At 50.4% G+C, this 26110-nt stretch overlaps 1 protein-coding gene across 4 annotated transcripts in view; it reads right to left on the bottom strand.

Annotated features, from left to right (window-relative positions):
• PLCE1 (phospholipase C epsilon 1) overlaps positions 1–23142 on the bottom strand; it is a 103793-nt gene extending 80651 nt beyond the window's left edge. For 2 of the 4 annotated variants that reach the window (XM_076065967.1, XM_076065964.1), the window contains exon 1: positions 22789–23129. The gene's annotated coding sequence lies outside the window, so the exon portion shown is untranslated. Of the gene's footprint in view, positions 1–22788 lie in introns of all 4 variants that reach the window. The other 2 variants (XR_012941359.1, XM_076065963.1) reach the window with 2 other exon arrangements.
• Between the last annotated feature and the right edge of the window lie 2968 nt (positions 23143–26110).

Here is a 26110-nt window from a genome sequence, read left to right as displayed (position 1 = left end):
GTAAGATGCCTAAGTTCTGTATGATTAAAAGCAGACCCACGCTACGGAAACTGGCACTTTGATTTTGTCGTCAAAGTTGTTTTCATTACTGAATCAATGGAACACGCAGGGTCATTAATGTATTGTTTCACTCCAAAGACACGAAAATATTGTGCAAAGGTGCATTGCATAGTGAAAGGCAGCATATAAATAAATTATTAATCCAGGAAAACCTCACTGAATCTTAAGACTATTTTTCAAGAGGGTAACACATTGGAATGTTTGTTAAATTCCATTGACGAGCGTTCGGCTTTTTGGGAGGAAACCAGATTTCCTGGAGAAAACCCCCGGACATGAGGGGGAAGCACTCACAGGAGCACGCAGATGGATCCAAATCAAAGACTTGCTGCGTTCGGAGAGTCGACCAAAAAACTACGAGCGGGCCTCCACCGATTGCCGTAACGTACCGTTCTCCTGCCACCCCGCATCCCCCGCGGTAATACACCTATAACACCTGGTGTGCACTCGCCATTACCCATCCAAGCACGAACCAGACTTAACCCCCCGGGCTTCTCCCAGAAGGCAGTACAGCAAGCGGGACGATCGCCATCTGCGGGAGCCTCCTGAAAAAGAGTTCCACGACTTAGTGTGGATTTCCTGGCTAAATAAGTAGCTGAACGATCTAGCGAAGCTGGAATCGCACGCAGATTGTTGTGGTCGTAGGTGTCACTGTCATTCGTACGCGGTAACATTTTCCAGCAGTTACAATTTCAGATGTTGGTCCAACGGTCAAGCCAGTCGGTTTGTAGGTCGTAGGCATAGGCCACGCATCAGTTGCCCTGCTCTCATCGCCATACATTCGCGCGGTGCCAGGACAGGACGCACAATGAATTCATAATTGATTTTTGGGTGAGATAGCGAGAGTACAAAGAAGTGTCTTAAATCCTCCTCCGCTCGGCAAGGCCAATTAAAAAAAAGTTGTCACGTGATGAACAAACGTGGACAATTTCTGACTTCTTCAGGAGTAATCCCGGTCGTGCTGTATGTAAGTGGAACTTCTTTCGCACCATACGTAGCCAACCGTGCTAATCGGAGGTGCTTTTGGAGAGCGATCCACAACTCGCGAAACGTCTGGCTGGTTTTTACAGTGATTGCCATCAGGTAGTTGCCAAAACAAATTATTTGTTACTTGTTTTATATAAATATACCATTTTATATAAATAACCATTTTGAGCTTGGAAAATTGACTTACACCACCTCCCTCCCTTTCGTTGTATCTCCAACTGCTTTAGCCCCCCCCCCCACACACAGTAAGCAGCGCCGATAACTTTCAAGAATTACTCTTGAGGAATGTTTTGAATTAAAGACTGGGGGAATCTGAGACACGTCCGGAAAAGTTCGTTATCAAAATAAAAACACGAACCGCCAAAACGTAATGCTGGCCTGCCTGGCCTCTATATCCGTGACACTCCATGGAGGCTGCGCCATGCGGACACAGCAGGCTGATTAAGAGAGCTCTCTCTCACCACAGAGAAGCAGTGAACCTCTGTCTTGCGTTGGCTGCACATGCTGCGAGTGCTATAGAAAGACGAGCGTGAAGGGGAGGTGGGGCTTGGCGCCTTGCGGTGATCGCCTCTTGAAGGCAAACTTCACAGATGAGTTATCGCCTCGCGTTGGAACCGCCGTTGTCGAGTCGTCGATGGTCTCCTCCTTGACGGATTCCCAGGCCAGCCCAGGCCACCAGAGGGTGTGGTGCCACAACTCCAAGCTGTCGCCATCGACAGGAGTGTCGAGTTTGTTGTCTTAATTGAGATCGCGAGGCCGGCTCATTGTGCAGCTTGGCGTCGTTTGTTTGGTTTTTGTCTCGAGGTCATTCCGACTGCGCTCATGGCGTCATGGCCCATGAGAGGAGCGATACTTTTGGAAATGTCAAAGCAGCGTGGCGCCCTGCTACGCACGGTGCGAAATAAGTTCAACATACGCGAGTTTCGCGAGACATCTCCACGCTAAATATATTTGTCCACGTTTTATTTTCCTCTGCGCACAAGGCACGAACCGAACCAATAAACTCCTCCACAACCCGCGGTGAGGGATTTGCCTCGACCGGTTACTCGCTCATCAGTTGGTTACGGGAGTGTCTTGTCTCTCTTTTTCATGGACCATCCCCAAGCCGAGGTGAAAGGAGATTATATATTTTCATCCGCATCCGAGTTGTATTTATCTTATTCACATCTTTTTATATCGCTGGTCGGTGGCCGGGAAGAAGGGGGTCCAAAAATACTTTCAGCAGCAGGGGCTATCACCACATGGTAGTGAAACAGATTTTCTTAGATTCTCAGAGCTGTCATCTGAGCCAATTCAAGTGAAATACCAAATCCCACTGTGCGTTGTGCTGGACCAGTGATTGGTGACGGGACTGAGACCACCAACTCGCTGCGCTTGAGAAGCAGGTTGCATTGCGGGTGGCCCCAACCCAGAGTCGAACCCAGGCCCTCAGCTTCCCGGTTGCTTCCAGCTGCAGTGTGTGCTCTTTGTTGATATATGACTGCAAATGTGAAACTACAAGGCATATTCTTCCATATTTTTTTTAATCTTATTTGGCTATTTTCCACCGGCCCAACTCTTGTAGGCAGAGCCGTCCATGGTGGTGGGGGTGGTGGAGGCCCTGGGGCAAGTCCCACCGTGTGGGCCCCCCCCCCAACGGCTTCAAACTAAACCGGACGTATTACACCGCGACGCCAAAGCGCGAGGGGGAGGGGGCAAAGCGCGGGGCCCGAGGCAGCCGCCCCGATGCGCCGTGACACCTCGTGCGGCTCTCTGCTCGTACGCAAATCTCCGCGCCTTGCCAGTTTCCTGGCTTGAGGCGAAGGAAACGAAAGTGAAGTGACTGCCGATCGACAGCGAAGACAACGTGCGTGTCTCTTCCCGGGCGTGGGCTGGCAAAGCAACAGCTTTCTGTGGAGAAGAGAGTAGCCGACGGACGGATTCACCCGCAGAGATGTAATGGAGATAGAGTGCAGTGATGATAGACGCAAAAACAACAGCCTCTTCGTCCATCTGTCACACAACCATCTACCTGTGAGCTTGGCGATCCATTGCTCCTCGATGGCCGCCCGCTTTACAACTCGCGATCTATAAATTCACTCGTCACAAATGAGAACGTGCAGCCGTCGGAACGGCAACGTCTTACGGCTCGAGTTACACGGCAAAGTTATTCTGGATACGTTTAAAAAAAGCAACGACTTCTGATGTCTCCGCTTTGCAGTCTGGAACCTTTCAAAAGCAATCACTACAATCAGATATGACTGCAGTGTGTCTGCTTTGTTGGTGATACGCCTTATAGATGCGTGATTAGTTTCCCTTCCTCTGTAGGCACGCGTGTCTTGTTGCAGCGTGGCTGTGCCACGAACACGGCGACCCGAGTTCGATTCCTGCTCATGGCCACCAACACCAGCGACGACTATCTGAACCGGTTCTGGACCTCCCCTAGGTCGACTCCGTCTCAAATGAGTACATGGTGCGGTGTGTAAAATCATCACCACTGCGGAGACAAAGGCGGTCGGGCGTGGTGCTGGCCACCCACCCCGTCGTGTACCGTGCCGGCCTTTATAAGTGCTCGATAATTGCGCTTGCCCCAACAGTTTGTTAAGGCTATACGGGGGATCTTTCTAATTGTCTTACAGCGTGTTTTACAAACACAGCACCGTGTTTACAAACGCCAATGCCTGCCTCAAACACTCCTCACATCCTAAAGTCAAAACTGCAAGCCACGGTTCTCAGACACTCGAGAGACATAACGCTCACATTATACCCCACGGTGATTCATCCCGAAAAGTAAAACGTTGAAAGGTAAAGGCGCAGCCCTGCAAGTGCTCGCCTCACGCCACTTCTTGCGGAAGGGTCTCCACTCGTATGTATGTGTTGAACTCCTTCTTCACCGTACGTAGCCAACCGTGCTAATCGGAGGTAGGGGGGAAGTAACGACTTGCCACGTTTGATTTGCGTGGCAAACCTTACTGACCGGCTGTCAGTTGCAGGTGGGGTGTAACGCCACTTTTATATGTACTGTATTTGGTCTCACCCAAAATCTCTTTTATGGACTTTTTGATCTCATATGTTGACCCCGAATGGTTCAGTTCCATCAGGTAACGATGGGGGGGGGGGGGGGGGGGGGGGGGGACTGCTTCGTGGTTTGTTTGCTACCTGCAAGTGTTCGGTCGTCAATTCAAAACTCTTCACCGAAATATATTCCTGACATGTCCTGGTGCTTTCAAGGCACCACACGGGGACGTGTTAAGTGCAATCAATCACCGTGAATCATGCAATCTTACTGCTCTCTCTGCTCTGAAAAAGGGTCCATGGCATGAAATGTTCCCCTACTCCTGCGTTTCATGTTTGTCAACGTTACAAAATTGTTCTATGTTGTGTGTCTCTGTGTTGTCTCTCTCTACTTGTGCGTCTGTCTATGTGTCTCCGTGTCTGTGTTTTGTCTCTCTCTCAAATTGATCAATCTTTGGAAGAACGTAATCACCCAGGTAGGGTGTTGACTGTTGTGTTAGCCGACTCTCTGTGTTGTATTGCATTATATCTCTAAGTTTACTAGGTTTAAAAATAGGGTTTTTCCCCTTTTTTCTGGCAACAAAACTGAAACCTTTTTACAAGGATTCATGACTGCATTACCCACAATACCTGCAGTAAAAAGGCAAACAAAAAGCATACTATGACAATATATGCATTGTCCTTGAAACTGATTGGTCCACACCAAGGGACGGCTTTCTTTTGAGCCTCGACCCAATTGGTGCTCGACCAGATGACGCCAAAAGTGTACGCCTTTTGGCGTCATCTGGTCGAGGCTCAAAATAAAGCCGTCCCTTGGTGTGGACCAATCAGTTTCAAGGACAATGCATATATTATCATAGTATGATTTTGTTTGCATTTTGACTTCAGGTATTGTGGTTTAATGCAGACATGAATCCTTGTAAAAAGGTTTCAGTTTTGTTGCCAGAAAAAAAGGGGATAAACCATATTCTTATATTTTGGTACTGGCAAAGGAGGTCTAATGATGTAGATTTACTAGGTTTGTTTTGGTTCTTTCGGTAAATTAATGTAGGTAGAAATACAATAAAATATAACGAATCACGACGTTTCGTTCTGTTTGATTGTATTTCTACCTACGTTACTTTACCGAAAGAACCAAGGAGTATGGATTCGTGCAGTCAAGAAAGCTTCAAACCAAGATATGTTTCATATTCTTGGTTCTTTCGGTAAAGTCACGTTGAAGGGAAACAATAAAATAATAAAATATATATAAGACAATAAAATTCTCACGACGTTTCGACTGTAACACAAACAGTCATCATCAGGTGAGAAAACCAACGGCAAGAAACATTTGAAAGAAGTGGCAGTTTGTATTTATTTATTTATTTATTCTTTCAAATGTTTCTTGCCGTTGGTTTTCACACCTGATGATGACTGTTTGTGTTACAGTCGAAACGTCGTGAGAATTTTATTGTTTTATATATACTTTATTATTTTATTGTTTCCCTTCAACGTGACTTTACCGAAAGAACCATGAATATGAATCACTGCAGTCACGAAAGCTTTAAATAAAAATTCAAGATATGTTTGTTTTCTCAATCATTCTTACCTGATGATGATTGCTTGTGTTGCAATCGAAACGTCGTATTCTATTATTACATTTATTTTCTTTCTACGTGACTTTACCGAAAGAACCAAAGAGCAATTCCTGCAGTCACGAAGGCTTCAAATCAAGTTTCAAATCAAGTTTGTTACAAAGTTGTGTTTATCTGAAGGTGGCGAGTTGTTGTCTGTGTCTGTGCACCGCCGCCATCAATATTCCCAGATTTTATACAATTTTATTTGAAGATCCAGCTGTTTAGTCATAGCTGGAGCTCACTCCGAGATAAACTATCGTGTGCATCACGTCATCAAAACAATGCAAACACACTGGATGAAGTTACATTGTTACAGAACAAAAAACAACCGTCACCATCGTTGTCATATAGTATGCTATTTTGAACTGCGACCCACATTTTAAAAAGAAAGAGTCCACACTTAGAAAATCGGGTCGTTCACCAGCATTGGTTCAAGCAAGCCTGACTGCTGATGAGACACTGAATGTCGAAACCAGTTCAGAGTTTATATGCACTGAATCAATTCTCCTGCAATTGTGCTCTCCCAGAAGGCCGTGCGGCTGATAATTAATTTGATTTATTCATTGTGCAGAGATGGACATTTGAATGAGATGTATTGTCTGCTTATTTATTTTAATATTTGTGGTAGTATTACGTAAAAACTATCTGAACACTGGAACTGAAACTGGTAAAGTAAGAATGAGAAAAGATTTTGACACTCAAACTCTTTTTCTTTTAAGCTGTCAAGGTTGAATAAGAGCTAAGGCCTCGAATTACAGCGAGGGGATTAAGTGGCTGAAATCTCTGTCAACATCAAATTCTGGGATTCAGTGGGCATATTTTGTAACAAGACGTTTTTAGAAGCTGACAAAGCCAAGTTACAGGATGAACTGGCTTTAATCAGCCACTAAAAGGGCGCCAGGAAGAATACCGAGTGACCACTGTTCTGGTGAAAACTAACACATCACCGCTAGCGGTGGTCACACGAGGCACCTTCTAAAATCCGGCAGGGATTCCTGCAGTGTGAATTAGTCCAGCTCTGCATGACAACTAATACCAGATACATGGGTCCTTGTGTAAACACAAACATCCCAGCTACTCTCAGCGCACTTATGCAAGAGATCCCCCACACCATCCCAGTCGTGGGTTTTTTAACCATACCTCACCACGCTGGTCAGTGCAGGTTTAGCGAAGGCAGGAGAGGGTCGATTGCGATATCACCCGTCGCTGATGTTAGCCGTGGCCGGTAATCGAACTCGGGCTCGCCGGGTTCAGAGTGCAGAACACTTCTCACTGCACTACCGCTCCACAGCGTCCTTTCGGGAGAGTGTTTAACGTCGCCGTAACACCGGCGACCCCGCCCGCTGGTGGACTCAGCTCATGATCATCGCTCCGCACCTCGACAATGTTCCTCGCCGCCAACTACCAAGTCCCGATCCCCCTGTTGGGATCACGCCACGGTCTCCATCCTAGAATCCCACCCAGACCCGGGAGGATGCTGGCCAATGGATTGGAACGCGGACGACCAGAGCAAACAGCTCATCCAAGACCAGAACATCGCACCTCCCGGCTTTGATATCGCTCCTCGAAGATACCGGTGGAACCATAAACTCTTTCATAAATTATTACCACCATTGCGACGAACGGTAGCCCCATTGTTCCCCTTGTGGCTGCGGGGGTGACATGAACTCATTGCATGCTACATCAGTCTATGCACACGGTCTGATGTGTGTATTACGACGAGACAAAGAATCGATACCAATCGATGGATCCATACACGAGTGCTGCCCTGCATGTGTCACTTCCAGCCCCGTGTGCCCTCCCGGTGAGTCACGCGCCAGAGGCCCAAAGGCAGCCAATGGGGAACGATGCACCTTGATCTCCCGATAAAATTGTGAGAACTAGCTCCACATGATTCTCGATTTCTACTCTGTGGCAACATGGCATAGCGTTTATCACGATTTCTCAAGAAGTTGTAATATGGTAAATGATTCACCGAGCCTGGTGCAGATACACAAACAAATACCTTTAGGGAGTGGGTGCGACTCGTGGCTTGTGGTCACACAGCTATGGGGCTGGCCTCTGAGCATCGTTCATGTTTGTTCGTGGGCCTTGCTCTGTTACTGGGTCTACAAAGTGCAGTGAATTAATTTTCCACGAGTGTACCGAGCTGTTAACTTTAACTCTGAATTGAAAGAACTGGGCAAGCTAGCCGTTTCAAGCGGAGGCAGAGAGTGGAACAATTCACTGATCAATACTGAATCCCAAGGCCAAGGAAAATATGCAAACATTTTACGTGCAAGAATACTCGTGTTTCTGTCCATGTTAAATATCTGCAAATATAATCAAGTGGACAAAATAAAGTAGAATAGATGTCAAGCGATACAAACAAGTTGGTAAAATTAAACTTAAACAAGAATCAGTGATTGAAAACCATGACATCTCTACCACGTGGTGTGACAAAGTCATCCGGCCAGGAGGTGAGGAAAGTTGTCCTAATCGCGTTCTCACGTCAAAGAGAATACGCCGTCACCTCAGCCTGGCAGTGAAATAAAATGTCCTCACTTCAAGTCACTTCCCCTCACGCTAACTTCTCCTGTGCACGAGGTCACGTCCAAACACGAGGCCAAGAATGAAGGGTTAAAGTTCGATTTAATCAATCAATAGCTGAGCTGACTGACTAATTGTGTGGTTGGAAAACAAAAAAACCATAGTGGCTTGCCCAATGCCTCAATGTGCTGCCCGGCCGGCTGGCTCAACGGGAGAGCGAGCGGCTCACAGTCGGCGGGTCGCGAGTTTGACTCCTGGTTGGCTCGGAGAAGAGGGCGGAGGGGGCGGAGAGGGCAGAGGGCCAGCGGAGGGGGGATATGGCTCTCTGGCCTGTTACATAAGAGTCCTCAAGCGAGATCTCCAAGGGAATGTTCACTTCACTTGTTTAATGGCATTGCCCACTGGAGGGGAGCTCATAAAAAATTAACTTAGCAGAATCCTCACACCCACCAGAAATGTGGCAACCTGCTCTGGCAGCCAGGCTGTGATGTATCAACGTGACGAACAGCAAGGGAGACATTAACTAAGCTTGGCATCACAGGGCAGAACCTCCGCAATCATTTCACTGGAATACAATGAATAATAATTACTCTGAAAATATCAAATGCAGGATCACATTAAGTTCCTTCTAAAACCCAGGTACTAATCAGAGCTTGATTATAAAGAGCGAGTCAACGCCAACCAGTTTTGATTTAAAGCTTTCGTGACTGCAGGGATTCATCTTCTTGGTTCTTTCGGTAAAGTCACGTAGAATGGAAATAAAATAATAAAAATAAAAACATAATAAAATGAATTTCATTTTAAAGAACCAAGAAGAAGGCCAACCAGTTTGTCACATTCACAATTGACAGTACAGTACAATGGGTGAACTTCGATCGGACGCGCTGCTAAACGGTGAAGCGACAGGTGATTGAGCGCCAGCCAGAGACGGGAGTGAGGGAAAAGCCCACGTCCTCGTGCCACTTCGACTCTGTCAAGGGAACAGCTGTGGCGCTATTTGGGGACGAGTCCAGAGGGTGACTGGCACCGCGCTCGCGCCAGACCCATGCGGCGCAAGGATAAATAATCTCGGGATTTCTCCTTTGGCGTGAAAATTAAGACACCGCAGAGAAAAAAAACTCATTCTTTTGAGAATACGACAAGAAATACTGAGAAAAATTGGTGTCCACGACTGTCCTTACAAATTAATACGTAGACAACCCCCCCCCCCCCTCATCTTTTAGAGTTGTACGATTTCATGCTAAAACTAACGTAGAGACACTTTTTAATCTCTGACAGTCGGCCCTGGCCCAGTGGTATCGGTTCCAAAATCTGAAGGCAAGAGCCAGTTTAGTTCACAAAACAACTATGACCAGCTTCCCAAGGGAATCTCGGAGGAGTGATTATCTCCTGGCCAGGAGTAGAACTCATACCCTTACGAATGTGAATCTAGCGTTCTCCAACATGAGCATAAAAGCACTGCAATATTTGGCATGCAATGGATATAGACGTTTAGCATTATAATCACTGTTTTGGATTGTAATAATTCACATTCCAGAGTTTAACTTGAATTGCATCATTTCTAAAACAAAATTAATTAAACATTTGTAACGACTTGACACACTGCTCTTGAGATGGCACTTTATTGAAGACACGTTCACTTGACATCAGGCGGAGACCCCCACTGCAACAGCCCCGAGTCTCCCGCGCATCTCCCCCTTATATACCGACACGAGGCCACGCCCCCCTTCTCGATCATTCTCGCTGACTCTGGACGCTCGCTCCACCGACAGACTCCACCGTCCTCTTCCATCACCTGACCACGCCCCCTTCTCGCACATTCCCGTAGCCACCAGTCCCTTCACACTCACAGCTGATACCCCTGCTGTCATTACCTCCCGTGGGCACTAGACCACTCACAGTGCATGTCGGCTCGATTGTTATTACACATTCATCATACAGATGTCACAGGTGAGAGACAGTCACCACTTTCGTTCGGTGTCCTGAATTATGGACAGAGATTGGGAGTGGGTGTGTGAGGAGTAACTTACTCTACTGGGAAACGAGAGGAGTCGGGAAGGGAACTCACTTAAATGTAATCTCTTGCACTCACTGACAGTTCAGCAGCAACAACATACAAGCGTGGGTCCTGCACTATCGCAGACAAGACAAATATCCCCCGTATAGCCTTAACAGACTGTTGTGGCAAGTGTTGATAGCGAGCACCTATGAAGGCCAGCACGTTCCACGAGGAGATTGGGTGACCAGCACCACGCCCAGCCGCCTTTGTCTCCCGAGTGGCAATGGTTACGCACTGCACCAGGTACTCTTGTGAGGCCGAGTCGACCTCACACAGACACAATCACAGCAACCATCGCATAAAATCTCACCCCCCCCCCACATCGTTCCACAACAGCCCCCCCCCAAGCAGCTCACAGCGCCCCACGGGTTCTCTCCACTCCCACAGAGCACAAGCGCTGTGACGAGTACGGTAGACTCGAGAAAGCGAGTGCCCCGCGTGGACATTGGCGGTCTTTCTCAAAGAGCATGGGAATGCTGCGCGCAGGGCACGCGCGCAGCGCACGCGCGCACACTCGGGGTTCGGCGGACGGGAATGTGGCAGGCGGGTGCGATGGGATCCCTCCGAATATTAATAGCCCAGAGAGACCCCGAGAAGTCAGCTGTCCCGTCGTCCTGTCTCTGTGTGTGGGTGTGTGAACCGGGGAGCTGTGGCCCAGTGGTTAGCGCACAGAAATGCTGTGATGAAATTATCTCGTGTGTTCGGACAGCAGCGGCACAGAGTCTGGCATCCCAGGACTGCAGCGAGGAATAGTGATGAATGGGAAGGCTTTTGCATCCAGCTGTGGATGATGATGATTACGAATGGCTTGGTTGATTTTTTTTTATCGGCTATCAATGAATGTGAAGTTTTACATCTGGCTCGACTTTTTGTTATTTTATTTGCGTCTCCAGACAAGAAGCAAGTTTTTACACGACGCCAGTTGCATGGTATTGTACGGTCGCAACACATGCGCATGTAATGTGCATGCTCGTGCCTGGGTGTGCTACCTTCCTCCACGTCCATCTCTCAGCCCGTGATCTTGAATCGTAAAGCCTTAATCAGTAATCCCATTGGCTGGCACTCAAGACATGCATTCCAATATGTTTTCCCGTAACTGGGCGAAACCAGCTTGGCACGCACACACACACCCACACATACCCGCACCCACCCACGCACACAACAACACACACACGCACGCGTGTGCTCGCACCACGGAGACGTGTAGGCACACGCGAAAGCGCACGCGCGCACACACAAGCGGCCCAATCTCGGCACTCCCATTACTCACACACACCACGTTCACGCCCAAGTCCAAGCACGGACGATCGAACGCACAACGAATACGCCCGTGCGCCTCCACCAAGCGCAGGGTGTAGTATTGGGCACTGGGTGCCACGTCTGGTTTTCTGGAGCACGCTCGGTCGAGTGGCCCGGGGGATAGCCCCGCGATCAGCAACAGCAGCCTCTCGTGACTCAGCCCAAGTCAAGTGGCTCCCGTGTGGAGCGGACGAGTCAGTTCCCAAAGCCGTCCACGAGCGGTGTCTACGGCAAGGGCGCCTTGCGGTGTTGACTGCGGCGGTGCAATTGTGGAGCGGTTGTCAAAGCCAACCTCCTAAATCTACCACTTGCTTGCAGGGGGTGATGCTGCGTTACGGACGCCCATTGCAAAGGTGGTGTGGGGAGGGGGGAGTGGGAGGCGGTGGTGGTGTGGTGGTGTGGGGAGGGGGGTGGTGGTGTGGGGAGGGGGGTGGTGGTGTGGGGAGGGGGGTGGTGGTGTGGGGGAGGGGGGGGTGGGGAGGGGGGAGGGGGGGTGGGGAGGGGGGGGTGGGGAGGGGGGTGGGTGGTGTGGGGAGGGGGGTGGGTGGTGTGGGGAGGGGGGTGGGTGGTGTGGGGAGGGGGGTGGGTGGTGTGGGGTGGTGGTGTGTGGAGGGGGGTGTGTGGAGGGGGGTGGTGGGAGGGGGGGTGACGAAACTTTCTCACCGTTTCAGCTTTCCCGCCCTGAGATTGAATCGAACCTGCAAGCTCTGGGTTAGCCATTGCACAGCAGTAGCAGCAGCAGCTGCACACTAACAGAAACCCTCCTCTACGGTCCTCATAATCCCTGCTTGGCCAAACAACTGAATTGTAAGAAGTCCAAAGAGCAACACAGCACACCTAGCGAGACGGTGGGGGAGCGAGCGAATTGGAGCAAAGCTAAAACACACCGTGGCGTTACCTAACAAGCGTTATTACACGGAACCGTCCAAAATAAGTATTTACACAACCCTCACGTGACTTACTTTACCTGCAACGAATAATTCAAAGAACAATTCGGGCAGGCACCAAATTAAAAACGCAACAACAACCCCCTTGGGTGCGTCACGTGCAGTCCGAGCCACTCTGCCTTCACCCGGACGGCCTGGGAACGTGGAAGGGGCCACTGTGTGTCTGTCCCTGTCCGCTGGGCACCGCGCTTCCAGACACTGCGAGTCACTCTCGTAGTGTCGCAGCACAGCGCCCACAGCGGACTCCGATAGCCTGCCAAGATGCGACATCACTCTCACTCCACTCAACCAGCCACACGGAATGGCAAGCGGACGTTGGATCTCATGTTGCAACGCCTCAAGATCACTGAATTACATTTGAAAGGAAACGCACAAACAGCCAAGAACACATTTGGGCCGTCACTCCAACCACACGTGACTATTAACTCCTAAATGCAGTACTACTTCAGATCCCGTACTTTCTAAGCATATGCAAAACATTGTACAATGTTGTAGGATTCTATACAACGATATCGTGACATCGGGAAGCAGATCTTCTTAGCCTGCTTTGTGCGTGACCAGTACGCAACAAGTGCATACCAGGTGTTACAGGTGCGAGGCTTCAGGTAGCAAACATGGCCAGGGGAATGCAGTACTGTACTGCAATGGGCTCAGGTCATACTGGATACAGAATCGATTTATCGGGGAACTCCGTGGATTCAACTTGGACGTGTGCAGAACTTGTGGTGCTATTCCCTCATACGCTCGCGTATTCCACAGGGCCTCTGGGTTTTCCTGCCACATGCCACTCGTCAATGGTACTGGCCAATCATCCCAAATGCCGGAACCCTCTTTTAAAAAAAAAGCCTCGAGACTCAGGTGAGGCTTTCTTGGCTAATTAACGGGTATTATTATTAATATATAGCTGTGCTTGGCAAACATTTTTCTGTCAGCCTTTGATAGAGCATTTGTTCACTTGTGGTGTTGTTCACGAACTCTGTGTGCATTGACATATTGAAGATGTATTACATGTTTAAAAACAACCACATAAATGCGTATCGATTGTAATCACAGCCTTTTGAAATATGGTAATTATTACTCGATAATGTGCGTGACATTATTTGACAAACCCACGTCCCGCACAGAGTGTGTCTGTTTAAGTACGCGCACACAAAGGGCCTGGTTCATGTCCTGACAGACGCTCCTTTTGTCAAACTATCAGTGAGAACGAGCCGACTTCTCCCTTACCAACAATGGGGCTCGTCGCCAAGGGCCTGCGTGTTTCATTCAGCCTTTCTGTGGCCATGTGAAGCTGGCTCAAAATTGACTCTTGGACTTGGTTTTGCTTTTATATAAGAAACAGTCGTGAATTTGACAACAAAACGCTCCTGCCCCTAAAACCTTGGCGAAGCCACAGAGAGCAGCCATCTTTTAGCATATAAAACAACGTAACATAATATTCCCATTTTTATTATTGACATTTACCTTATGTTTATTATTTTGATGAAAGCGCGGCTAAATAACACATGCTCGCGAGAACTATTCTTTGAATTAGAGAAAACATAATACCGCCATGTGTGTTGTTGCACATTCCCCGTCATTGTGACAGTCGCGGAGATAGCCGTGTCCCGCGGGAGAGTTCTAGCCCGACAAAGCACGAGTGTCACAACACATTCCTCCGTTCACTTCAACGATAGCCGCTCCGCACTCAATCACACAGGAAAATAGAATTTTTTTGAAAAGGGGAAACCAAAACAGCCTCATTTCTTTACGCGTTTCGAAACATCCACGATATCAAATTAAAAACAAATGTCTCGTCTTTAGGTGTATTAAAGTTGCAGACCAGCATCACCAAATGGGAGGAGGATGTAAGATGGTGAGTGGAGGTGAAGAACTGCGGTGTGGGAAGGATGTTAGTCACTCACTGGTAATTGACGGGAAAGGGTGTTCATTGTAGGAGATATTGAGAGGTAATATATGGGAAGAGCAATTTATTGGGGCGACGGTTACACATCAGTAAGATATTTACACCACAATATTTACAAATAAAATACATTCGGCGCATTCATTCTTGAGGCACGATAAACAAATTCTAAAAGTCGCCAAGTCCGATGACTGATACGAGATGCACGTGAAGGGCTGAAGGGGCCCACACTGTGGCCGGAACACTCGGCTCATCATTACGTTGAGCTCAAACCCTGGTTGCACGTCGACTCCACCAATCATCCCTCTAGCAAAGATAACATTTTTGCACTTAATAAAGTATTAAAGCTTTAGTGACTGCATAAAATTACTCATTGGTTTTTTCGGTAAAGTCACGTATGTAGAAATACAAAAAAATTATATTAAAACAAAAACAATCACGACGTTTCGATCACAACGCAAGCGATCTTCATCAGGTGTCAAGAACAAATCACGGAGGTAAATACAACAAAAAGATGAGAGACGAGAATTCAACAAACCTGAAAAAACATTATGTGAAGCACATCCAGTCAGGCCAACAACACAGTTAGACACTAATTTTATTGTATTTCTACATACGTGACTTTACCGAAAAAACCAATGAGTAATTTTATGCAGTCACGAAAGCTTTAATACTTTATTATCACACTTCTACGGGGAAGTTACCATTGTAATTATGTGTAAGATGTGCCCTTTTTTGAGCTGCCGTTTTGTATTTACAAGAGGTGGTAATTTTTTGAGCTGCCGTTTTGTATTTACAAGAGGTGGTCCTTTTTTGAGCTGCCGTTTTGTATGTGTAAGATGTGCGTGTTTGAGCTGCCGCTCTCGCTCTGGCCCCTCCCCCCCTCCAACCGTATTTCCTATTTAAGCTTCTGTTCATCCCTCACCTCTATCTATCTGCCTCCCTGTCCGTCTTTCCTCCCTCCTTACCTCTTGGTGGACTTGTATATGTATTTCTACTGACCGTGTACCTCGTATTTTTCATTCTATCTATGCTGGTATGTGCAATCCAAAGGTTGAATACGAAATTTAACACTCTTCTGAAATTCGTGGTCCGCCAGGAAGTGTCTAACTGTGTTGTTGGCCTGACTGGATGTGCTTCACATAATGTTTTTTTCAGGTTTGTTGAAGTCTCGTCTCTCATCTTTTTGTTGTATTTACCTCCGTGATTTGTTCTTGACACCTGATGAAGATAGCTTGCATTGTGATCGAAACGTCGTGATTGTTTTTTGTTTTAATATAATTTTATTGTATTTCTACATACGTGACTTTACCAAAAAAAACAAATGAGTAATTTGTGCGCTTGTGTGGGAAGTCTAAGTTTATATTCGGATTGTAACACAGACTTTACGACTAAACTTAAATCCCAACGTTCTTGTGACATCTTCAGCAAAGGACATATCCCTGCGCACGAGGTTAAGGGATGGTGTTTTACAATAACGTTAACAAAGAGAATCTGTAGCCACCAACACAGAAACACTGAATGGGGGAAGGCTATTGTTTGTATTGCGGCAAACGACCATGAATACACCCGATAATCCCGCTGCTTACATGAAACGCGATTGTGTGAAGCCAAGGGAAACGCATATTCGGGGAGGACCTACCGTACACTATGGGTATCCCAAAGACATTGCAGCAGTGAATAATGGGGATCGTACTTTACTGATGAGTGCTAACGAGGGTGAAACCGGTCTACGGTTATCCGTTTCACCGCTGCTACATTTCCCCACCACGTTTGAGTGGGTGTCTAAAGAATAACAACGGTGACATTCACCTCTTCAGCCGGTGGTCTGATAAGGCGAAGGGCGTATTACGTGCATGGTGGTGATCACGTGACATGCTTGGCAAGGCATGATGGGGGTCGTGCCTTCCTGCTGTTTGTGAGCAGCACACCTCTGTGTGCTGTTAGGGGCCGTCCATAAATGACGTCACGCGATTTTGGACGATTTTTGACCCCCCCCCCTCGTCACACGGCGTCACAAAAAGTCAGACCCCCCCTCAAATATGACGTCACAGAGCTCTGCCCCCCCCCCCCCCCCCAAAAAACCATGCTTCAAATCGCTTTAAACTATTGTCATTGTAGTGCGTATTTAATGTGACGCTGCACTCTGATGTTGTAGGAGAAAACATTTATTTAAAAAGTCTATTTAATTAAGTAGAACGTGTTGTCTATATTTATTTAAAGTTGCACATTTTGATGTGACGTCACATTTCTCAACCCCCCCCCCCCTCGTCACACATCGTCACAAATGTCTGACCCCCCCCCCCCCCCTAGGTGCGTGGCGTCATTTATGGACGGCCCCTTAAATCCGTTCCGTTTTTATGAGTAGATCCTTTGCCAATGTCCAGTCTGGTAGCCAAGTCACCGTCTAGCGTGACGAGGCTGCAAAAAAACCGCCGGCCACAAATAGCATGGGGGAAAGACCCACATGAACATCCCTGACCCAGTGTGTGTCCTTGAAATCCCAACGATGAGAATTACCTATCACACAAGAAAACACGCAGGCAGAAACAAAACAGATTCACGTGCAAAAAATGAAGTCAGCGCTGACCGGTGGGACAAAACCCGCGTCTCTTAAACATCGCAACGGAGGTCGCCCAACTCAGACAGCCCTCACCACCTCCCTTTAAAAGCCAAGTACAATCCGGCCCTCTCTAAATTCCATGCCAGTGAAGCCAACATATCAACTGTTCCAATCACTCAATAACTTTTTTTTTTGCTAAAGCTTTACTGCATTTAATTTATTATTTTCGCATTCATCAGGGATCATCATCATCATGTTGGTGGAATCCTCCTGTCCTCGTGCCAACACTGTGCACCGAAGCAGCCACGGCGACCGAAGAGGGCAGTCGCTCTGCCGAGCTTGCGAGGGACACCTCGACGCGCAGTGGCCCCGACACCATGAGACGCGTGGTGTCCACGTCACCATGCACACGAATGCGCCATGAGCCACGATCAGGTATGGTAGGTGCCACCCGAGTCGGCGTCACTTTGAGCGGTCCCATTTTCTTTATGCGGTCAAAAACACAGCATAATGTGATGCGCATTTTAAATGAGTGGGTTATCAGGTAATTCACCACATAAACCATATATATACATCGACGATACGAAGGTTTTGCTACATTAGGTGGTGCCAGTTTTTTCCCTGGCCCCTTGACTATGGCAAGCTAATTAAAATCAATCGAGCAAATTCACTTGTCAGAGTAATAAAAATGACACTGTTGTAACTATTGTGCTCGAGAAAGTAACTCGGTGCTGTGACACGCTGAATAAAAAAAATAACCCCCCCCTCCCGCCCCTATAACGGGAGCGACTTGACGAGGCTGCTGAAGGGAGGCGGAACGGAGCACTCGGGGCACTGCTGCTGTGGCACTCGAGCCGTGGCTGGGCGCTCCGGTCCCGTGGTGAGAGAAGGGCACTTTGGTGGCGGCAGGTGGAGTGGGTGGGTGGGTGAGTGGCCGTGGTGGCGCGACGCCGCACCCCGACGTGTCCCCGCGGGGGTGGCTGGACCGGTGACGGTGGCCAGGGTTTGGGCTCTCGCCGTCTAAGCGCCGCTCCTGGCTGGCAGGGATTTCAGGGTTTCGCTCCTTGTGCACGATGTTCCGACGTTTCGCTACACGTGCCGCTTGCCCCGAGCGTTGTCAGGAAGCCAAAGAGAATTTGGTAAATTCCGCGGGGCTGGGAGCTCCTTCGGGCGCTCGAATAGAATTCGGCGAAAAGAATGCAGAATTCAGGAGCTGTAAAGATTTTGGAATTGAGTGAAGAAGAAGCTGCCGGCACACGAGGTGATATCGTGCCGGAAAAACCCACAAAGGCGGCATGACCCGACAACACACAGGAGGGGAAGGCGCTGCCGCTGCTGCTCACCGGAAGCCATTCATGGCTTACCTCCTCCTTCTCATGTCGGCGTTGCTATTCTCTGGAGTTTTCTCGGCCTACAGGCTGCACGTTTACTTAGAGGCCGGGCTAACCGGGCTTGGCACGGACTGTGTCGCATGTTTTTTCAGGGCGCCGCCCTGAGCTCACTTCTACTATGCGAGCGTGGCCAGAGATCAATTTGCATCCGGGGTTACAATTGTCACCGAATATTTTCCTTGGCACAGATATCGCCCCAGAAGGTGGCACGTGAGAGCTGTACTGGATGGGGCGAGCCGTGTGGTGCGGGAAATATTTTCAGGAGCTCAGGCCCAAGCAGCTCCGACTGAAATTAATTTGTTGGGGGGTATCGTACAGCAGTGCGTGGATGCCTTATATTCCCTATAAAGCAAACGAACAAAATATAAATATCTCCAATTATAGGTGACAGCTTGATGGCCAGTGCTGTCAGTGCGAGGGCACCTGTTAAGGCGTCCTCGTGCCATTGCCGGCCTCCGGCGTCTTTACTTTACAGTAAGGGGCCATCCATCAGGGACCATACATTGAGTCCGTACGCATGGAGGGGGGAGGGGGGGGGGGAGTTAACCCAAATGCGTTCGCTTGCGTATGGGGGGTCTACTGACAACGTGCGCATAGGAAACGGGGGGGGGGGGGTGAAGCCTCGATAACAATTTGTCTACTTTGGCCTTCAAGTGAGCCACAGTTTAGTGTCTTCAGCTGTGAGACAAGTCCTAGAAGTGGGACTGTGGGAGAGGTGTCACTCGTGTGCCACCCCTGACTGCAGCCATCACGCAGCTCAGCAAGTGGCCAAGGTACACGACTTCATTGTTTAATGCAGTCGGTAGTGCACTGTTTGCTTAAACACGTTAATATTATTAATCCTTGATCGTTTCTGCGTGGATTAAATATCGGCCGTTCAATAGGATTTGGGGGGGGGGGGGGGGTGCGTCAGGCGAACCTACCCAGGGGGGGAGGGTAAAAGTCCGCGTGCGTACAGGGAGGGGGGGGGGTCACGTTGCGATAGATTATTTTTGCACATCGACTCAATGGATGGCCCCTAAGGCGTCTCGCCGGGAGCTCGAGTTTATGTAGTTTTCCTGTTCACCTTCAGATACCAATGTCCATTCGCGTTGCGCAACGTCCTGAGTCTGTTTGCATGAAGCGCTTCGTACGTGAGAAGTGTGTTCAGTTGACATTCGTTTCTCGCGTAATACGAAGTATCGCTCCAATGTAACCGGTGACTGGAATCTCACCTCCGTGTTCATGTTCGCAAGGAAGCGAGTTGAACACTCCCCATACTCAGACATTAGCACGTGTGTGTGTCAATCTTGTGTGTGTGTGCGTGCGTGCACACACACGCCCTCAAGTTGACACGGCAACAATGCGCTGACACTTGTGCGCAACGCCTATGAGATTGAGAAACGCCAACTCTGTAGGCAAATTCACGCTTGCGAGGCCCAATGTCCTTCGTTTAACCAGGTGAGAACCCTTGCGTAGTAATTATTTATATTTCGCGAAGGGTTATTGGGCATCAAGACAATAACACACGGGAGTCCGACGTGGACAATCGCTGTGGATGATGCGATGTGTTGGCTGTGATCAAACCTGGGATTAGGAGGCAACATGATGGACTACTCTGTCTCTCTCTCTCACAGGCATGATATCCCACGTCGTAAGGAATGCCCACACTTTGTAATCCCCTCAAATCTCGAGTTCCTTAAATGGTTTTTCGTCCGCATGGCTTTTGATCAACGTCGAGGAGGCCACCGCCGCTTTGTTGTTTCTCGAGCACGGCGACATCGTCGTCGTAGCCGTGACTTTCAGGTTTCTGTGATCATACCGTTACAGTAACACAACCTGCGTCAGTTAACCTTGTTTTAAAGAAACTCGAGTCTTTAATTCGCGATTTTATCCCGTGTAACTCGATAGAATGCAAGCAACACGGAAAAGGGTAAAACTCACGTCCGCGTGCACACAACGTGCACACAACGTGTACACAACGTGCACACATGTACACAACGTGCACACGTGCACACAACGTGCACACGTGCACACAACGTGCACACAACGTGTACACAACGTGCACACGTGTGCACACAACGTGCACACAACGTGTACACAACGTGCACACGTGTACACAACGTGTACACAACGTGCACACGTGTGCACACAACGTGCACACAACGTGCACGACGCACTGCTGGCACGAGGAGCCTCGCGCTCCATACTTCGCCACACCTGCACTCACCCACACTGCCCATGTGGGTAAGTGCAGGTGGGGGGGTAACGTCTCAAACGTGACACAATCTCGCGGCATCGTCATCTTGGTTCGCTGGGGTCTCGTTGTGACGTCGCACACAAGTCGCCTGGACGGTAGCGCCCCCACCCCGCCTCGCTGCCCCCCAGCCCCTGCGCTTGGCGTGGCACGCGGCGACTCCACTCGCACAACAGCCGCAGCACGCTTCTGCGCTCGGTGTGATATATATGTTTATATATTAATATGTTTTTATATATTTGCGTGTTTTTTTGACGAACGTTGAATTCTGCGATCGTTGGAATGTTGACTGCGGTTCGCGAGAGTTCGGCAGCCGAGGGTGGTTGGTGCTGGTGGTGCAGAATTCGACTTCGCTGGCAGGCAGGATGAGGCTATTGAGCACACGAGATGCACACAGGCGCCGGGTTGGGGACATGCCTACAACAAAGGGACAGCTACCGGTGCATTCGTGAATCGATGAGTTGACAGATGCAGCATTTACCTTGGGCGCTGACAGTCCGCTTCTTATGGTGCAGCGTGCAGCCTCCCCCGACTACACAGTCTCCCTGGTGATCCATCTCCTCTGTATCTCTCTATGCTACGAAGGGGGGTCTTTGCCAAAAACGCTACCTATTCCCCCCCCCCTCTCTTTTTGGGCAGTGACGTTTCGGGCAACGACCCTTCTTCAGGGCAGTGGTATTAACGAATGTGTTCCATGCGTCTGTACCCCTGCCCCCCTCTCCAATATGAAGCCACTGGGTGCTATTCACTTTGAAATCTCGATTGAAAACTCATTCATGTAGAACTGCGTTTTGTGTGTAGTTTGTTGTCCTTCCCCCGCACCTCCGATGAGCGCGGTTGGCTGCGCGCGGTGGAAAGACGTTCAACACACACGTACGCGCGCGCACACATGTACACACACACACGTACACACACGTACACACGCGCACGCACACATACGTACACACACGAACACACACGCGCTGTACGACAGCGGTGCCGTCCGCAGCTCCATCCCTGCGGCGGGGCTCGTAGGAGGGGTGGCGATGCCGACCCAGGCTCAATGAGCGGGCGCTAAGTGGGACGAGGACACGTGTCACGCAGGGGCTCGGGTCACGCTCGGGTCACGCTCGCCGTGCACACGGCGGCACCAGCGGGTGCGCAGCGCGCAGGTGTGACTCCGTCTCAGCGGAAGCGTCTGGGATTCGTTTTAACGACGTCCATTGCCGTCAGCCTAGAACCTCGCCCAGGTTCGGGGGGACGCTGGCGAGCAGAGTGGAACAACGTGGACGGCCGGAAACAAACGCCTCCTCGTTCGAGCTCCAAACATCGCACCGCATCCTGACTGACGGTCCTCCTCGCAGACACGAGTGAAAGCATTCATCGCATCAGAACACCGGCAGGCCGATGCGCACACCTCGCTCGTCATGGGGAAGTTAACGAGGCGAGCCACAGAACTGCGATGGTGGCCATGCAACTCAGACTATGGACCGTCGAGCAAACCGCGGAATTTTGCGCTCCTTCAATGGAGGAGGAGGAACGGCAGAAGGACACGAACTGCTGGTGCACTCTCGTCGTGACGAGCAGACCTCGACATTGGCATCCAGCTCCCGAAGCACATCGCTGCCATACTCAACAAGAGAATGGATGCGTTCGTCCACTGTGGCAAGCATCGCCACTGGGAAGACAAAGACGGACGGGCGTGGTGCTGGACACACACTCTGGTGTGCCGTTCCAGCCTTCTATAGGTGCTCGCTAACAGCACTTTCCCCAATAGTCCGTTGAGGTTATACGGGTGATCTGTGTCTGCACAGGTGTACCTGCGTGTGAATAGAACCCTGTGTGGAGACCATTACACACAGAGAGAGAGAGAGGAACACATTCAGGCGACTTCAACTCGTGGGAGCGACCCGCGGTGACAATAGCTGCGGCACACCCGACACCCGCCCCCTCTCTCTCCAACACCCGCACCTGCACAGCAGCCACACGCGGCGGGCCGCGCTGCACCTCGAACGCACGGCTGTCCCCCCCCCCTTACCCCGTCCACAGCCGCCTCCTGCACACGCGGTTCACCCCGAGCCACACGCGGCTCACAGGGCGCGCTCTTGAAGAGGAGCAGCCCGCCGGTTAGCCCGGCACGGCTGCCCGAACTGAGCGCTCTGTCAAGTGAGCAGCAGCAGCAGCGTGACAGAGCGCTAACTCCACAGCGTCCCGCCTCCATAACTCACCTTGCAGCATCACTTCTTCACTCCTGTGGAGGCACCGCGCGTCGCGAGAGGCAGGGAGCGTGGTGGCGCTGCCCTGTGAGCCCGGCTCAGCTCTCCGCTTCTCTCTGCGCGCCGCAGATCGGAAGTGGCCAACTTTGGGTTTCTCAGCCCCCTCACCTCGCCCTGGCGCCCTGCACCCCACCCTCTCCCAGTAGCGAGCAGTGGAGTGAGCCCGCCTTCTCCTCCTCCTCCTCCTTGCACCACCACTGCCTCCACGCCCTCACACCCCCACCAGGGCCCCCTCTGCACACACGCGGCCAGTGCCGCCACCGCGTGGCCAGCCGGCGCCGGGTGCCCTGCAGGGTTCGCCCGCGTTCATCCCCGCGAGCGTGGCCCTGCCGACGAGACGGGTCCACAGTTTTGCTTCGTTGCCTTGAATCGATGCTGCTGAAATGCGTTGTGTAGGAAAATTCCATTTGTTTGTTTATGATGTGGCGAGATGGGTATGCGATGGAGGCATTTCTTACGAATTTTTGCCCGAGCGGAGTTCGCCGTGAGTCATCGAGAATGCTGTGATGCTCATAGCAGGTCCTGCTGTGCTACCCGAACAATAGTACTGGATATCCACAGGACAGTTGCACGACATTCCCTTTAGCTTCCTCTGTGTGGAAGGCGCTGATCACCTCCTTCCAGCAGCCTGTAATTAGCAGCAATTTTAGAAACACAGCAAATTGTTGTAAGCTGCTTTTACATGAACGGTTTAGTGAAATTGTTTGGTACTTAATTCGCTATCCGTCATCAAAGAGGCGCATGTACCTCATGTCTGGAATGTGCATGTCGCTCTTGGCTCCACGGCCTGCCACTGTGCTCCATGCGTGACGAAGAAGCGACCGACTTAACACGACACCTGGCGGGCAGTGCGGCCCTACGCACCGGGGATACGTGACACGCGACACTCACATTACCCTCATCACTCACAACTCACCTCATCACTCACAACTCACCTCAACCATGTGTCATCAACCCACCTGAGCCTCGCCAGTCAACTCACCTGAGCCTCACCAGTCAACTCACCTGAGCCTCACTAATCAACTCACCTGAGCCTAACCAGTCAACTCACCTGAGCTTCACCAGTCAACTAACCTGAGCTTCACCAGGCAACTCACCTGAGCCTCACCAGTCAACTCAGCTGAGCCTCACCAGTCAACCCACCTGAGCCTCGCTAATCAACTAACCTGAGCCTCACCAGTCAACTCACCTGAGCCTCACCAGTCAACTCACCTGAGCCTCACCAGTCAACCCACCTGAGCCTCGCTAATCAACTAACCTGAGCCTCGTCAGTCAACTCACCTGAGCTTCACCAGTCAACTAACCTGAGCTTCACCAGGCAACTCACCTGAGCCTCACCAGTCAACTCAGCTGAGCCTCACCAGTCAACCCACCTGAGCCTCGCTAATCAACTAACCTGAGCCTCGTCAGTCAACTCACCTGAGCTTCACCAGTCAACTCACCTGAGCCTCACCAGTCAACTCACCTGAGCCTCACCAGTCAACTCACCTGAGCCTCACCAGTCAACTCACCTGAGCCTCACCACTCAACTCACCTGAGCCTCACCAGTCAACCCACCTGAGCCTCGCTAATCAACTGACCTGAGCTTCGTCAGTCAACTCACCTGAGCTTCACCAGTCAACTCACCTGAGCTTCACCAGGCAACTCACCTGAGCCTCACCAGTCAACTCACCTGAGCTTCACCAGTCAACTCACCTGAGCCTCACCAGTCAACTCACCTGAGCCTCGCTAATCAACTAACCTGAGCCTCGTCAGTCAACTCACCTGAGCTTCACCAGTCAACTAACCTGAGCTTCACCAGGCAACTCACCTGAGCCTCACCAGTCAACTCAGCTGAGCCTCACCAGTCAACCCACCTGAGCCTCGCTAATCAACTAACCTGAGCCTCGTCAGTCAACTCACCTGAGCTTCACCAGTCAACTCACCTGAGCCTCACCAGTCAACTCACCTGAGCCTCACCAGTCAACTCACCTGAGCCTCACCAGTCAACTCACCTGAGCCTCACCACTCAACTCACCTGAGCCTCACCAGTCAACCCACCTGAGCCTCGCTAATCAACTGACCTGAGCTTCGTCAGTCAACTCACCTGAGCTTCACCAGTCAACTCACCTGAGCTTCACCAGGCAACTCACCTGAGCCTCACCAGTCAACTCACCTGAGCTTCACCAGTCAACTCACCTGAGCCTCACCAGTCAACTCACCTGAGCCTCGCTAATCAACTCACCTGAGCCTCACCAGTCAACTCACCTGAGCCTCACCAGTCAACTCACCTGAGCCTCACCAGTCAACTCACCTGAGCCTCACCAGTCAACTCACCTGAGCCTCGTCAGTCAACTCACCTGAGCTTCACCAGTCAACTAACCTGAGCTTCACCAGGCAACTCACCTGAGCCTCACCAGTCAACTCAGCTGAGCCTCACCAGTCAACCCACCTGAGCCTCGCTAATCAACTAACCTGAGCCTCGTCAGTCAACTCACCTGAGCTTCACCAGTCAACTCACCTGAGCCTCACCAGTCAACTCACCTGAGCCTCACCAGTCAACTCACCTGAGCCTCACCAGTCAACTCACCTGAGCCTCACCACTCAACTCACCTGAGCCTCACCAGTCAACCCACCTGAGCCTCGCTAATCAACTGACCTGAGCCTCACGAGTCAACTCACCTGAGCCTCACCAGTCAACTCACCTGAGCCTCACCAGTCAACTCACCTGAGCCTCACCAGTCAACTCACCTGAGCCTCACCAATCAACTCACCTGAGCCTCACCAGTCAACTCACCTGAGCCTCGTCAGTCAACGCACCTGAGCCTCACCAGTCAACTCACCTGAGCCTCGTCAGTCAACTCACCTGAGCCTCGTCAGTCAACTCACCTGAGCCTCACCAGTCAACTCACCTGAGGCTGACCAGTCAACTCACGTGAGCCTCACCAGTCAACTCACCTGAGCTTCACCAGTCAACTCACCTGAGCCTCGTCAGTCAACTCACCTGAGCCTCGTCAGTCAACTCACCTGAGCCTCACCAGTCAACTCACCTGAGCTTCACCAGTCAACTCACCTGAGCTTCACCAGTCAATGGGAAGAAGCCGTTGAGATATAACGGCTCCCCCCCACCACACGCCGACACATTGTGTTTATTTCACGTTGATATCATTAGTTATGTAGTGCCATTGAATGAGTCACTGTAGCGCGTGGCGCTGGGAGATTGTTAGACAATGGGATTGGGGGTATTTGCCCGTTCTACCGGATGGACCTGTGGGCGAGGCACGGAGCCTTCTGG

Source organism: Petromyzon marinus, chromosome 9, assembly GCF_048934315.1.
Source record: "Petromyzon marinus isolate PM22_M1 ecotype Great Lakes invasive population chromosome 9, UKy_Petmar_22M1.pri1.0, whole genome shotgun sequence".
Lineage (NCBI taxonomy): Eukaryota > Metazoa > Chordata > Hyperoartia > Petromyzontiformes > Petromyzontidae > Petromyzon > Petromyzon marinus.
This window is presented reverse-complemented; position numbering and strand designations above follow the sequence as displayed.